Below are 16,838 nucleotides of genomic sequence, written 5' to 3'. Positions count from 1 at the left end.
ACAGATCTACTAGCAAACATTCTACAGATGTAGTTCTTAGAAGCTGAAAAAAAATAATAAAATACTAGGAACCCTGAGATCTAATATTTCTATGTGAAATGTATTTTCATACCTTTGGGAAGTTTTCTTGTCTTACTTTAGTACTTGTTTTTCTTAGACCCATTGAGAGAATGATACGTTTTTCTAGGTCTTTATTGGTAAAAAGGATATCAGAATTCCCATGGGACCATCTATAGGTGGGTATCAGTTGTTTTCTCTATGCCTTCATGATATTGCGATGAGTAAATCTGAAGGATAAACATTTAATTTGAACTCTGGTAATACCTAAATAGTTAATTTTTCTTTCCTTAGAAAACAAGTTTCATTAAGTTCAATAACTGCTTAACGTCTTAAAATATCAGCAATAGTGTAGATATTTATTGAATGCCAATTAGGTGAGAATCAGTGAGGTCAAGTGTTGTAGAAAAAATTATGGTAAATTTTATTGCAAATTAGAACCAGTGTGAGTAATCAGGAAATCTGTATTACATTCTCCTTTAGTGAGAGTGGAATGATTACCTCTTTCTATCATGGTGGAGTGGGGTTAGGGGAAGGTTCCTTAAAGCGAGGCTTAGGCTATTTTATCAATAGTGATTCCTACTGGACTTCAGGCCTGTAAAAATCCTGACACACCGAGAATCTAATTACACCATGTCATCCATGTTTAACTTCTTTATTCTTATTGCTCTCATCTGCTCAATCTTATTGGTCAGCACCTACCTGATTTGACAGAGTTTAAGTTCTAGTGCTTTTCTGATACTTGATAAGTGATGCTTCCTATGATCAACATAGCTTTATGCCCACAAGAGAGAACCCTGGTGACAGAGTATGGTAAGGGGATGCCACCCAAATTTCTAGGGCCTTATTCCATCACCAGATCCTCTATCTGAAGAAATTAATCTTCAGAAAAGCAAGCAAATGCATATTCCTCCAGTTTTACTTAAAAATCATGTGGAATCCCAGTCATATTCAGTAAATGTGTGTGGAGTGCAAGTTTGGGCAGGTGGTAGAGGTGACTTGTGGCAACCCCCCTTCAGAGTAGGTGATGCTTGTTAAGGACAGACAGGTGCTGCAGTGGAAGAGGGCCTGTGTTGGAGGCTACACCATCGTCGAAGGTGTGGCACGTGTGTGTGTGTGTGAGTGTGTGTGGTGTTTCAAACACTACCGTATTCAGTTAATCACTTTGGTGGAAAACAAGTCTTGTGGTGACATTAGTAGGAGGTTTGCGACAAGTTATTCAGTCTGGCAATGATTGCAAATTAGAACTTTATTCAGGAAAGGATATCAATTTAAGAGTAGACAGAACACATTTACTATAGTTAATTCAGACCCTCTTTCAATGGGGTACGTTTTCTTAGAAGCAGCCATAGAGATAAATGCATCACGTGACCATCAGAACCGAACTGCTGAATGAAGATATTGGAGGGCTGGGGCTATTCATTTCCATTTACAGAATCCAAATTGCTGAAAAGTCATGGGAAGGCAGGAAAGAGACTTGCTGTTTTCTAAAATGCTCCCTGGCATTTGTCTGCCTGCGTCATCCAATGCAGTATCTCATTCTGCCGCCACCCGGAGTCCCATTCACTGGTTTGTTTAACCTCAAAGTGGGAAAGTAACTAACACAAATACATTCATTGTCCATGCTCTAATAGAATTAAGATTCCCAATACACTGCCTGCATTTGAATGAGGTTTGTTACACACTAGCTTTTATGGTCACACCCTTTTCCCTTGATGGTTCTTAAGAATGGCAGAAGCAGGAGACCAGAAATTTTGTAAGCTCATAAATATGAAGCACACTGTGTTTAAATAATGCCAGGGTGGTGATACAAATGGACCAATGCCAGGAAGCTCAGAGTTAAAGCTAACAATTCATCCTTACACCATTATGAATGAGAAGGAAGGAGAAAAGGACACTGTATTCGTTACAGTTGTGCTGCCAGCAGACTGGGGTAGCTCTGTCTAATGGGCCACTGTGGCACAGAGCTTTGCATTGTGCACTGTTTACCCAGAAGACAGGAAAGAGGTCTATTCTACTCTAGAAAGTCCAACTTGATATTGGGGAATTACATAATGTTTATTTCAAATTGTACGTAATCAACAGAAGTGACTGTAAGCATTTGGAATAAACCTATATCTAGTCTCCTGCCAGGCGGTGGCGGAGACGGCACAGGGCATTGGAAATGGAAGCAGCCACTCTGGGACCGTGGGCAGAACCAGTGTGGGTTGTCATCAGCTGTTCTTCTTACCCTGCTGCTTAGCTGCTGTCGCCTTCTCTTTCTTCCACCTTCAGTAATAGCTGGAACTTAAGCATGGTCTTATAAACACTGTAGTGCAGAGTATCAGGCCACAGGGTTCTCTTTGTTCAGACATGGGCTCAGTGCTCTGAAACAAAATGCTACAGTAAAAAAAAAAATTTTAATGTTTATTTATTTTTGAGGGAGGGAGGGAGGGAGAGAGAGAGAGAGAGAGAGAGGAGACAGAGCATGACCAGGGGAGGGGCAGAGAGAGAGGGAGACACAGAATTCGAAGCAGGCTTCAGGCTCTGAACTGTCAGCACAGAGCCCAACGTGGGGCTTGGACCCACGGACTGTGAGATCATGACCTGAGCTGAATGAAGTTGGATGCTTAACTGACTGAGCCTCCCAGGCACCCCCCAAAATGCTGCATTTTGATGGTTTTTAAAAATTAAAACATTTTTTGCCTTGATATCCTGGAGTTTGCCATTTGGCTATTTGGCAACTGACTCTTAGGGATCTGGATTTTGCTCTGTCTTTGTCAAAGTGAAATTGGCAGGGTAATTTTGATGATTAGTGTGAATTACATTTGTGGTTGTGGAGATGCAAATGTTTGTCTTCTCTTAAGCCTAAGGTGAGAGGAAGATATATTTCTTTTAATTAGCAATTCTTGGAAGAAGTAATTTTCTGAAATATACATCCTTAAAAAATAAAATAATAAATTACATGTCATTTTCTGCTTGATACGTGACCGTATTGAATTAGCCTACTTTCATGATCTTTAACTCTGTATTTCATATAAACTAAATTTCTTGTAATTCCCAGTTGCACATGCTCTGTTCTACCTTTTTTTGTTTCTTTTACAATGGATTTTAGTGCTGGTCCTGGTTTCTCAATGCCTGGACTAACCCATGATTGTAGGCAATGTCCGTTTGACAATCATATTAGTTCTTTCAAGGCTCTAGATTCTCTTACAGGCCAATTAAACCTGAGAGATGCTGGAATCCTTGAGGATCCTCTCTCCCAGGCTCATGACTCTAAAGGCAGCTCACTTAGGGTACCATGTTGGAGGTATATTTTTTTTCCTAGCCGGTTTTAAAGTATAATAGTGATGATGATGATACCACTACTATTCGTACCACTACCAGCTAATTTATCTCTGTGTGCCAGCAGTGATGTTATTTTTTATCAGGAAAAAAACCCCATATTAATATCTCTGGCAACTGGTCCCAACAGAAGACTATTACCAAGTTTGTGGATGTTAACAGATACGGCTGATTATCCTGTGGCTCAGCGATGTCAGAACCGCTGCCTCTAGGATTCTCTGGGCCTTTCCCTCAAGTTCTGAGATGATTGCCACGATTTAAGACATCCCCTCTGTGTTCAAAGCAAGAAGACAGAGGAAAGAGTAGAACCAGCTGCCATGATCCCTTTCACAGGAAAGCAAATGTGTCCCTAGTGACTCCCATCAGACAGTTGATGCTGTCTCACTAGTTGGAATGGCACCATATGACCAGCCCTAGCTGTATGGGAATCTGGTAAGCAAGTCGTTAGCTCTTTCATCCTATGTGCATATAGGAGAAAGATGTTGGCAATGGTTTTGATTTAGCCAGACTAAGTGCTCTGCACATCGAGAGATCAGGAAAGCAAGGCTGAGAGTTAAGTGGCTTTTTAAGGAGCTGCTAAATGGCAGAGCCAGAATATGAACTCAGGCTGTTTCAGAGCCTGTGCCCTTAATCATGATGCCACATTGCTTCTGTTTTTCTTAGGTTTATTTTTTTTTCCCTTATGGGGTCTTCTTGACCAGAAGAGATGCTTAAATAAAATAGTTCTCATCAAATTTGAGCCAAAGACTGCAGGACTCTTCCATTATTGGTTTAATTTATACAGCCCTCATTTGCCACCATACTGCTAAAGATGGAAATCTCTGAAGCATATTATCTAACTGTATTTAAACAGGCTATCATCTTGTCACTTTCATGTGTTGTTGAAGATTCTCACCACTTATGGACAAATACTGTTATTTTAAGAGCTTTAGTTCCTTTTATTATTATTATTTTTTTTTTCCTGCAGACTGAGCATGCCCAAGTATGCATTGTAACCTATAATTAAGATACAGGCTGTCTTATTGCCAAGCAATTTTTCCTTCGCACCACAAACCCAGTAATAGTTTCCTACTGCAACTAATTGTCAGAGATATTAATACATTTTCTCTTAATAAAAAAATAGCGTCACAGCTTCCTCTCACTTTTAAGGTCCCTATTAACTTTGTTATCTGACCAGTAATTAGTTGTAATCATGGACATTTTGGGGGATATGCGTGTGTCTTGCCAGAACATAAGAAAGATAGAAGATATACAGGGGTTCCTTAACTAAAAATTAAAGCAACAGTGAATGGCTTTCTTCAGTTCTCACGCCACTCTTTTCCTTTGCAGTTTCTAGTGAATAGAGCAGGTATAATACCTAGCAGTACCACATATATTATACACGGGTTTTATTTGGTTCATAATAAAGGTGATGCATTCCAATTCCAAAATGGATGAGACTTACATAAAGTCTAAAAAAAAATCCAACAACTTTACACTATGAAGGTCCTAGAATATGTAAACATAAAATATGTAATCTATCTTTGATTTGCGCCATAATGCTCCTTTGCTTTGAAATCATGGCTGTATTACCAAACTGACAGTTTTAATGGAAAAAGTGGCTTTCAAAAGCTGCTGTTGAAAACACACTGCATAATTCTCTAAGTCGTGAATATTTTACTACCAACATATGCAGGGAGGCAGTGAAAACACACTGGCATTTTATTCTCTGCAAGCTGGGATGGAGGAAATTCACTGGTGTTAAAGCTGCATGTTTGTAATATGATGCAAATTCATAACTACCTATGAATGCACACTGTTGTTATTGGCAGGCAGCAACACTTTGTAGAGTCATTTGGAAGGTGATAAACGGATATGCTTTCATTTGTAATTTGCTCATTCAGCAAACATCTATCAGAAGCCTACTATATTTCAGGAACTGTGCTAGGCTCAATACAAAGATGAGCAGGGGAAAAGCCTCCACGACTGCTTTAAATGTCTCATGGGGGTGTTTCATGCAGAAGGCTCTGGGCAAACCCTGCCTGGTCACTTGGTCCAGCTGAAGCTCCTGGGCACTGGTCATCAAGTGAATCGCTCTTTGAGTGTCCTGCATCCTGCGGAGTGTGTGTTTTGGCTAGGGCACGGTTCATATAGCCCTATTTGACTCTGTACCAGGAGAATACACCTTGACCTTTTGAAGCTGTCACTGTTTATGATGGGAACATAAGAGTGGCCCATGGGGTGATGTGCCTGGTGGACTGGCAGGCACATTTTTTTTTTTTTTTGGCTCAGGTGCTGAAGAGTCTAAGCATCAGTGTTAGCTCTGTAGGGGAGTGATGACAAATACCAGCTTCCTATGCCTGGAGATTTTGGACCCCTGATTCTTTGGGAAGGAAAGATGGGGGGTTATGTTTTTTCCCAAGTGAGGGATGGGTCCTGCTTCCTGGTAGCTCATGGACAGGCCGTCTAAAATGAACCTTGATTGGATCCTGGATAAAAGAGAAAAAAAGAAGAAGCTTTAAATGACATTTTGAGGATAATTTGGGGTATTTTTCCATCTCACTGTTAATTCCTGCTATCCCACTGTCCACTGACTTTTTGACAATGGAGCAGGTGGAAAAAGAAAATGAAGAGTGTTAGGAACTGAATTGTGTTCCTCCTCCCTCCCCTCAATTTGTATGCTGAAGCCCTAACCCCCAGTAATTTAGAATGTGACTGTATTTGGAGATAGGGCCTCTAAAGAGGTAATTTTTTTTTTAATAAAATTACTTGGTTTTATTATCCATAATATATTTACCTATTGCTCAATGCTTTAATTCAAAAAACAAAAAGTTTTAGAATTGCTCACCTGTATCTCTAAGAAAAACAAATCTACTAACTAGAGTTGAATAAATCTAAAGCTTGCCTCATCTTTAAACTGAGTGTATATGGTAAAAACAACTGTATTTAGAAGTTAACTAGATGATATTTCCCTTTAGTGTGCTTTTATTGCTCATTTGAAATATAGTTAATTGTATTTGTTGTTGTTTGTATTTTAGGGCTAAAGAGGTAATTAAGGTTAAATGAGGTCATAAGAATGGGCCTCTAATCCAATCTGACTGGTGTCCTTATAAGAAGAAGAAGAAATGGCAGAGATGTGCCTGCACAGTGGAAAGGCCATGTGAGGACATAGCAGGAAACTGCCTTAGAAATAATCTTCATAACAGGGCAAATTTTTTGACTTACTCTTTAATTTTTTTTAATGTTTAATTATTTTTGCGAGAGAGCGAGAGAGAGAGAGAGAGAGAGAGAGAGAGAGAGAGAGCGTGCATGAGCGGGGGAGGGGCAGAGAGAGAGGGAGACACAGAATCTGAAACAGGCTCCAAGTTCTGAGCTGTCAGCACAGAGCCTGATGCGGGGCTTGAACTCACAGACCGCGAGATCATGACCTGAGCCGAAGTCGGCCGCTCAACCGACTGAGCCACCCAGGTGCCCCTTGACTTACTCTTTAAATCAAAGATCCCAGTTGTACTAATAGGTGAATCAGTTTGTGTAGTTTCTTACCCAATAATGTTTATCAATATCTGACAATTGGAATCACCAAAGAGGAGAGAGAATTTTCTATTATTGCTGGGTAGAAGTAGGTATGTTAATAGGCAATTTGTTTCTGAGGATTCTGCAGCTGGTCTTGTAGTTAATGTAGTGAAAGATGAAGTGCATGGCCAACTTGAGCAATTTGCTACAATGTGCAATGTGGAAAACATTTTCCAAAAGCCGTTTTTTACCTTTTACGTTTGTTTTTTACCTTTGGTTTCTCATAGGCTTGAACAAAAATATCTTTGCAATGTGTACATCCTGAGTCTGGGTCAGCCAGCATTTACTGATGATTAAGTTGTGTACATAACATATTCTACTGGGTTTGAAGGAAGGGGAAATAGAATTCTTGCCCTTGAGACATTTGTTGCAATTATAGACTTAAAAACATTATTTATTTAAAAGCAAATTAGTTAATATACAGTGTAGTATTGGTTTCAGGAATAGATGTCAGTGATTCATCACTTCCATATAACACCCAGTGCTCATCCCAACAAGTGCCCTCTTTAGTGACCGTCACCCATTTAGCCCATCCCTCGACCCATCTTCCCTCCAGCAATCCTCAGTTTCTTCTCTGTATTTAATAGTCTCTTATGGTTTGTCTGCAATTACACACTTTTTGCTAATTGTCACCGAAAGCAAAAGAACTGAATAATCTTAGTGGTAAAATATAAACTATATTAGGTAAGGACCAGGTATGTTTCACTTACTACTTAATCATAGTATCAAGCATAGCGCCCGTCACACTTTATGTGCTCATAGTGTTAAATTTTAGTTTAGTTTTGTTCATTTATTCTAGTTTGATTTAGTTTCTTGTGCTTGAATGGAATAGAGATTTTAAAACACATTCTTATGACTTGATGCCAGGACACTAAGTGCTGGTAAAACTAATATCTGTTTGATCAGTGTTTATATAATATATTAATGAAGATTTAACATTATTTAGTTGACCCAATTAGATTGATAACTAGTTCAAATTTCTATTGATATATTTGGCAGTCTGAAGAGATATAAATAAACATATATTAAAATTCTAATTGTTTGAATTTGGCATATATAAAGCCATAGACATACTCTATAAACTAGTAGTGTCTATTACTAAAATAAATGATAGACATGTATTTTTAAACTTTTTATTTTGAGATAATTTCAGACTTAAGGGGGAGTTGCAAATATGGTATGAAAACTTTCTGTTTACCCCTCACCCAGCTTCCCCCAATGTCAAATCTTACGTATCAGAGAACAGTTGTCAAAGCGAATAAATTAACATTTGTGCAATGTTATTCACTAAACAAGAGACTTTGAATTTTACTAGTTTCTCTTTTTGTTCAGGGTCTATCCCGGAATCCCACGTTAAATTTACCCCTTAGATCATCTTAGTCTCCTCCAGTATGTGGTAGTTTCTCAATCTTTTTGACTCTCATGTCCTTGAGAGTTTGAAGAGTACTGGCCAGGTATTTTGGAGAATGTCCCTCAAACTTGGATTCATTTAGGTTTTCTCATGGTTGTATTGAGGTTATGCACTATCAGGAAAAATACCACAAAGGTGAGATGTCCTTTTCAGTACATGATACAGGGTTAAATTATATAGATCCATCTTGTTACTGGTGATATTAATCTTGGTCAGTAGGTTAAAGGAGGTGTCTGTCATGCTTTTATACTGCAGCGTTACTATTTTTTTCTCTTTGTAATTAGCATATATTTATTTTGGGGATAGAATTTTGAAATTAGGCAAATATTTTTGCTTAACTTTTACCCACTGATTTTATCATCCATCAGTGCATCTTGCCTGCAGCAGTTATTGCTGTGGTATTCTAATTGTTTTTGTCCATTTCTTGTATTCCTTGTATGTTTATTAGTTGGAAGTAAGTCAAGAAGTGTTGCCTCTTCTGCTTCACTTATTTATAAATAAATATTTTTAGTTAAATAAATATTTTATATGAAGTGTACTTACTTTATTTTTTGGATTATAAGCCAATATTGTTGTTTTGCCCAACTTGTTATAGATTTGACCACTTGGGGTACTTTCAGTTTGGCTCTTATATCCTTTCTGTACGCCCCCATTTTTTTTTAAAGCACCATAAGATGCCCCAGGCTTATCTTATATTTTACCTGACCCAGCCTTAGAATCAACTGCTTTTCCAAGGACACTTGGTTCTTTTTATTAGAAATGGTACTTAGAAACCCTGATCTGGATACCAAGTGTGCTGATTCGTACTGGGATGTCACTGTTTCTAGGCCTTGTCAGCACACAGAGCTAGGGAATCTATGTGTGTATAGTTACCCTTTCATACACATATCTATGTATAGTTTTGTATTTCTATATATGTATTTAAAAGGGAATGAAGCATGGGTTCATACTGATATGATGAGATTCATACATGAGTTCATACTGAAAGAAACAGAGTTCATTGTAGCCTTTCCCTTTTATTTATACCTCTTTCTTTGACAGTGAGAAACTTAGTTCTTAACACTGCAGCAGATTTACTTACTTGTCCATTCCCATCAGGCATACAAAGTAGTTTTAGGATGACTAACCCATCTTCCGGTGAGAAAAAAATCTTTTCAACTGGAGTACAGAAGTACACTGTTGTGACAGTTCTTCTTGTCTTTATCTTGCCATCTACTCAAAACACTGTTTTCCAGAATTATTTGGATCAACCCCTTTATTTCCCACCCTTTTTAGTGTGGATATGTGATTTATTGTTATAAGATTAATTTGCCACAATGTGTGTTTACTTCTGGTTTTCTCATGTCTTGGTTATTTAAAAAATTACATACAATAAAATTCACTGTGTGGTATACACTTCTATGGATTTTGACCAATGCATAGAGCTATGTGTATACCAGCACAGTTCTTTACATATTTTCATCATACCACAAATTCCCTTTGCTACTCCTTTGTAATTAATCCGCAAATGTCTGTCTTTACTACTAGAGAATTAACTTCTTGAGAGTCTGCCCCCATTCTTTGTATTCTAAGTAGTTACAATGCTAAGGTGATGCTCAGTGAATGCTTACTGAATAGTCTGTGCCCTAACAGTTAGTATAGAATTGGCACTGAAAAAAATTTTAAGTGAATGAATAGAGTGACTCAGTGGGCTTATATGACAAAGGTGACATGAAATGACATTTTTGCAGACTGAATCACCTAATTATTGTTAGCAAACCATATCAAAACTCAGTGGATTAAAACAATAAAAATTTATTTAGCATAGGAGTCTGGGTCAAAGTTGACTGATGTTGGTCTTGTTCATGTACTGTGGTCAGCTAGTTGGTCAGTTGGAGTCTGTCTTGTATAGGTTGGCCTTACTCATTTCTATGGTCAGGTTAGTCTGGGCTGATTCTATCTGCAGTGAAGAATTCCGAGAGAGAGAGAGAGAGAGAGAGAGAGAATGGAAATGTGCATGGTCTCTTGAGTCATAGTCTCAGAACTAGACAGCATCACTGCTGCTGGATTCTGATGGCCAAAGCAAATCACAAGGCAAGCCAAGATTTAAGACGTGGGACATAAGATCTGCTTCTTGTTGGAGGGAGCTTCACAGTCAGGTTGCCAAGGACATGGATACAGGGAGGAGTGATGAATTGCAGCCACTTTTGTAATCAGTCTATCACAGAATCTATGGAAATATCCTGGAGGCTTTTAAAATACTCAATATAAATATTAAAGCCATCCTGCCCTCTACTGGTCACGGTCTTGGGTGTTAATTTTTCTCACCTGCTTCTCCCTACCCCAGCATGCCTTTAAATAATAATAATAATAATAATAATAATAATAATAATAATAAATTCTGATTCTGAAAAGCTGACGTGAGACTCAGAGACCAAAAATTGGCTCTTACAAAGGGTTTATCAAGATTTGCAAATGAATTTTCATTTGTTAGCCACACTTTCTCCTTTTTGCTTACTCCATTATTTCTGTCCCTTTTGTTTGTACACAGTTCTTCAAATCTAAATTCATAAAGCCAATGAAGAGAGCCAGTGAAATGATCACTGCACGTTCACATGTAATAAAAGGAAACTTTTGGGGCGCCTGGGTGGCGCAGTCGGTTAAGCGTCCGACTTCAGCCAGGTCACGATCTCGCGGTCCGTGAGTTCGAGCCCCGCGTCGGGCTCTGGGCTGATGGCTCAGAGCCTGGAGCCTGTTTCCGATTCTGTGTCTCCCTCTCTCTCTGCCCCTCCCCCGTTCATGCTCTGTCTCTCTCTGTCCCAAAAATAAATAAACGTTGAAAAAAAATTTTTTTTAAAAGGAAACTTTCAGAAAGTTGGGAGCATAGAACTGAACTATATGCTGGGAATTGAAAGGCTTGATCTTAGTATATTCTCCTTGGTTGGATGCTTACTTCTTTATTAATAGGGTTAATTACTTGTACACAATCACTTGTATAGATTAAATTATCTTGCATGATATTATTTCTGGCATTGAACTGTTTTCCTCATGGTCACCCCATTCCAATCAAGTTTTTCATAATATTTCCTGTATTGTTTCCTCTTCACGGTCTTTATACTACTCCTGGTGACAGCTTTCATTAGAGTATAGTCAGTTTTGCTTTAATAGTTCTTCTAAGCATTGAACAGTGATGGTGGTTGTATCAGGGCTGACATGTTCCATCAATCTAGGATACTTGAAAAGGAATGGTTAAATTGATGCCCCAAAGTTTGATTTTTGCTTCAACACTTTTTGTTGGTTTAAGCAAACTGCTGGGTACAGATGTCTCAAAGTCCCCAGACAGCCTCTGGGAAATTCAGCACATCTTGAATAAAAATGTGTTGGAAAAAAGAAAATGATACCCAGAGTCCAAACAGGTGCATCAGGCAATGCATTTAATGAAGTTGCTAAATTTTGATTGTGCAAAACAAGGCTTCAGTACAAAAAAAACCCAGGAAAGATGATAACTGTGTGATTTGCAACAATTGCAATATGTGTATTGCTGTCTTTAGGGAGCAATGAATTATTCTAATAAATCCTACATCTATCGTGGAGAAAGAAATCCTCTTTAACTATATTTAATAGTGTTAGTTTAGAGGCAAATGATATTAAAATGACTGAACATTTGGGAATAAAAACAAAAATACCTTACATTTAAAATCCTATAGTCATTTGCTAAAAAGATAATTCTTTCTTATGGTAAAATCACCCAGGAATTGTACCTTTAGGAAATGAAGAGGAAAAGCAGTTGAGGCAGCATGGTAGTCAGCTACGCCAGAGCAGGCATTTTTCAAACTGGGTTTTTGGGATCCTTAGGGTGTTAGGTCTCAGGGATTCTCACGCGAAACTCATGCTGGTAAGGATCCACCTAAATCATTCTCCCCTTTCTATCTACCATCACCATCCTCCATTGAGGAGGGTAATTATAATTACATTTATTTTGTATATTAGGTTTGTTCTAAAAAAAACCCAAGGGGATGTGGTTAAAAAATGGGCAGAGGAACTGAATAGGTATTTTTCTAAGGAAGATATGCACATGGCCAACAGACACATGAAAAACTGTTCAACATTACTAGTCATCTGGGAAATGCAGATCAAGCCACAATGAGATATCCACCTCGTACCAGTCAGAATGGTTAGTATCAAAAAGACAAGAAACAAGTGTTGGTGAGGATGTGGAGAACAGGGAACCCTCATGTATTGTCAGTGGAAATGTAAACTGGTGCAACCACTATATAAAACAATATGGAGGTTCCTCAAAAAGTTTATTTTTATTTTTATTTTTTAAAAAGTTTTTTTATTTATTTTTGAGTGAGTGAGTGAGAGAGAGAGAGAGAGAGAGCGAGAGAGAGCATATGAGACTGGGGATGGGGCAGAGACAGAGGGGGAAGAGAATCCCAAGCAGGCTCTGAACGGACAGCACTCAACATGGGGCTTGATCTCATGAACTCTGAGATCATGACCTGAGCTGAAATCAAGAGTTGGATGCTTAACCAACTGAGTCACACAGGCACACCAAAAAGTTTAATAGGAATACTGGCAATTCTACTTCTGGGTATTTATTTGAAGAAAACATAAACACTCACTCAAAAAGATATATGCATCCCTATGTTCATTATGGCATTTTTTTTTTACAATAGCCAAGATAATGATGCTACCTAAATGATCCAATGCTACTGGATATTTGCACAAAGAATACAAAAAACGCTAATTCAATACATGCACCCCTATGTTTATTGCAGCATTATTTGCAATAATCCAATTATGGAAGCTCTCTCTCTCTCTCTCTCTCTCTCTAAAAAAAAATAAGCTTTAAAAAAATTTTAAAAAACGGGGGGGGGTGCTGAAGTAAGAATAGGTCCTTTATATACTGTGTCTTATTTCATATTTTAAAGGTGGATAAGGCCAGAAACATAGGACAGTGTCAGGTAAATGTAAATCAGGACGTTACAGGAATGTGTCTATGTTTATAACACCTTTTACTCACATGTTTGAATTGTCCCACCCACAACTCAAAATAATGGTGACCAAAAATCACTGCTCATATTTTTAATTTCTACATGATTTATTCGGTTCTTTAAAAAGTGTATTATTTTGATATTACCTTGTTCCCTGTCCTGTCTTTGATTCCATGTTGTAGTTCTTTACCATTAAGCATATTTAGTTTGTATTCTTTGTAAGTTGTGTATCCAATAATAATAACTATAAGTTCGTAGGAGTCTAATGTACTATCTGGTGTTTCTGCTAATTCTCTCTCATGGTAACTTATTTCTTATGTGCAATTTTGGGTTGTGAGATTATATTTTGCTAGACGTTGTCTTTGGGCATCCTGTAAGGCCTGGATTATGGTTGCATTTGCTTTGACAAGTGTCCCAGCATGGCAAGTCCACTTTAGATTAGTTTTCAGTCTGGCATTTCTTGGATCACACATAGGTAGTATAAATTTGAACCTCAAATATGTACGAAGAAAGGCCTGTAGCTACAAATTCTCAGGAGAAAATTTTTTCCCCACTTAGAGCCTAGGCTGAAATAGATAATTTCCTTCACTTTCTTTATCAGTGGAAAGACTTTTTTCCTGGCCTACCTTTTTACTAAGGCCTTGCCAATGTCCAAACTTTATATTGGGGTGCTCAATTCTAGTACCTCACTTTTGCAAGTCTAAGGTCGCTTCTCCTATCCCTAGTGTAGCTGTTATTAGCCAAGAACAGCAAATGCCTAACTGAGGTAGCTTCTGGTTTGCAACTGCTTTGTTTTGAGCCCCTGAGGACCTATTCCTTTGTGTGTGTGTGTGATTAGAAGGATATTTGTTATCATATGTGTGTTTTGGTATTGGGAAGTTTTTCAGGATGTCTTGTCCCTGATATTTCCTTCAAATGAAAGCAAATCAAAATCCAATAGCACTGTTTTGAAGATGTTTAGAGAAGGCAGGCGTAGTGCATATGAGACCATGTGGATTAGGATCGTGAAAAATATTGGGCCCTAAGGAAATTGTGAATCAGTCCTTCTACACAGGAGCAATCTGAGTTGTCCATCTATGTTCAATCATTAGGTGGTATTTCCCAGGATCCTGAAGTTTATGGACAGTAAAATTTTTAAAAAGTTATGAGGAACAGTCTAACAAAGGCTATTAAGTTTATATTCTTTGAAGATGTTCAACAGCAAAAACCCCAACCATATCTACTGACATCATCATTTCATTAAAGAAAGTATGTTTTAACACCAACACTCTAGGAAGGGTGAAATCCCAGAAATCTCATGCTATGTAGTAGCATGCCATCTGTCCATCTAGCTCCGTCTGCATCTTCTCAGACAAGTCCAAACTGTATTCGTTCTACTCTGCAGGAAAGTGAAGGTGGGGATCTGAATTGTTTAGTAGTATTTTCTACTGAGGAGACAATAGAATCTTTTCTGAAACATTTGGAAAAGTAGTTCACTCAGGCATGGAATTATCATGGCTGCCCTAGGATGTCCTGGAAATGCAGATCATACTAACCCATTACAGTTTGCATCAGAGAAGGTCATCATGCCTAGGAAGTAGCTCTAGAGTTTATTGTTGGCTCCCTAGACATACCTAGTTTTCTGTGACTTGACCCAGATATTTATGATTAGGTGATTACATCAAAAACACAAAGTGGCTTTGTCACAGATCAGATCTCAGATCTATTAACATTCTGTTAGAGGCTCCATGAGGTCGGGAAACATATTGGTTAACATTTATTGACTGCCTCATATGTTTCAGGAAGGATAGTAAGATTTTTACACATGTGTGCCATTTAATCCTCAAATGCCCCTTGTTGATAGTTGCTATTATCTCTTCTTAATGATGGGAAGTTAAAACTTGATAATGTGGTAGTTTAAATAACTTGTACAAGAACACACACACACACACACACACACACACACACACACACAGATTGAGAGAGAGAGAGAGAGGCCAGCTTGCCTGCAGCAGCCTGGGTTGGCAGGGTGGTGGATAAGTGGGAGAAAGCCTTCTCTAACTCTGCTCTTGCTATTCCCTTCTATGGGCAATCACTGCCTCACTTCCTTCCATGGCAGGAATCAGTAGTATTGGTCCATTTCCTAGAGCAAGAGTCTGCTGAGAGGTAACAGGGTAGGATTTAAGCCTTACTCTGGTGAGGATATGAAAGTGGGTGCTTGCTCCTGGCCACTCTTAAACATTCCCTCTTCTCTCTGGTACAAGAGCTCACAAGTGAAAATAACTAGATGCCTGAGGAGTACAACTTACAAAAAGAAAGACAACTGTGGTGGCCACTGTTCACTTTCTGCAAAATTAATTCTTCCCTTGTTGCTAAGTTAGATAACATTTCCAAGTCTCCCTTTCAGTTAGGTGTGGCCTTGTGATTAAGTTTTCATCAATGGTATATAAGCAGAAATGATATATGCTGGGGTGCTGGGCATGCCTCCTACAGGCTTTCTTGGCCCCCTCTCCCCCCCACCCCCAAGTGGTTAGAACCAGGACCATCATGATGGTGAGCCATTTTCAACCATGCAGATGGTTCCAGTGAGCTCAGGGACAAACTAGCAACACAAGAGAAGGAATCTAGTGTTCTGAATGGTCACATGGGCCGCAGCTGCCCCAGTGACAACTACTTTCTTCAGGTCTGTTAAATGAGAAAAATAATGCCTATTTCCTTAAGACCCTGTATCTTTGGATCCTCCTGTAACAGCAGTTTAACCTTATTCTAACTAATGTAGAAATAAATTGGGACAATTTACCTATCTTACAAGATCCTAAAACAGATTATTGAAGCAGAATAACCATGAATTTAAAGGAAGTGTGATAGAATATACTTGAAGAAATTAGTGAAGAGGGTAAGAAAATGAAACAATAAGAAATGGTAACAAAGTAGAGATTTTTGGTAACACAGTGACTCACTTTTTCACTTTTCTGCTTTCTCTAGAAGTCACAAGTACCAGCTAAACCACAGGTGCTCCTCATCTATCCACTTTCCTCCTTCCCCAAGCTGTTGACATCTCTTGTCTGCTGTCCTTTCCTCTCCTGTTTGTCCTTGTGAGTTTATATCACCTACATTCCTTTGCTGTCATTTTAGGAGGAAGCATAGAAAAAGGCAAATGTGTTCATATTCCTGTTTCATGGAAGGCTCAGCTTTTTCTCATAAATATTGGCTTTTGGATCATGGGTTCTTTTTACATGTTTGCATTTTCCATAGTGTAAGGCGCCTTTTAATAAAATGTAACACTAAAAAATACTGGTTGGGTATTAGGGGAAAGTTAAGTAAATTACGGTATTCGTGTGTTAAAATATTATTTGGCCATTAGAAATGATGTTTATGAAGGATTTTTAGTGACAAGAAAACATTCGTGTCTAATGTTAATTAAAAACACCCATACAACATTGTACATACATTATGTAACTCTAGTATGTAACATAAAACATACATCGGATAAAGATCAGCAGGAAGTCTGAAAAACTCTCTTGTTACATCTCAGAGCT

This window comes from Prionailurus bengalensis, chromosome A1 (genome assembly GCF_016509475.1).
Source record: "Prionailurus bengalensis isolate Pbe53 chromosome A1, Fcat_Pben_1.1_paternal_pri, whole genome shotgun sequence".
NCBI classification, from domain to species: domain Eukaryota; kingdom Metazoa; phylum Chordata; class Mammalia; order Carnivora; family Felidae; genus Prionailurus; species Prionailurus bengalensis.
Note: the sequence above shows the minus strand (reverse complement) of the source record.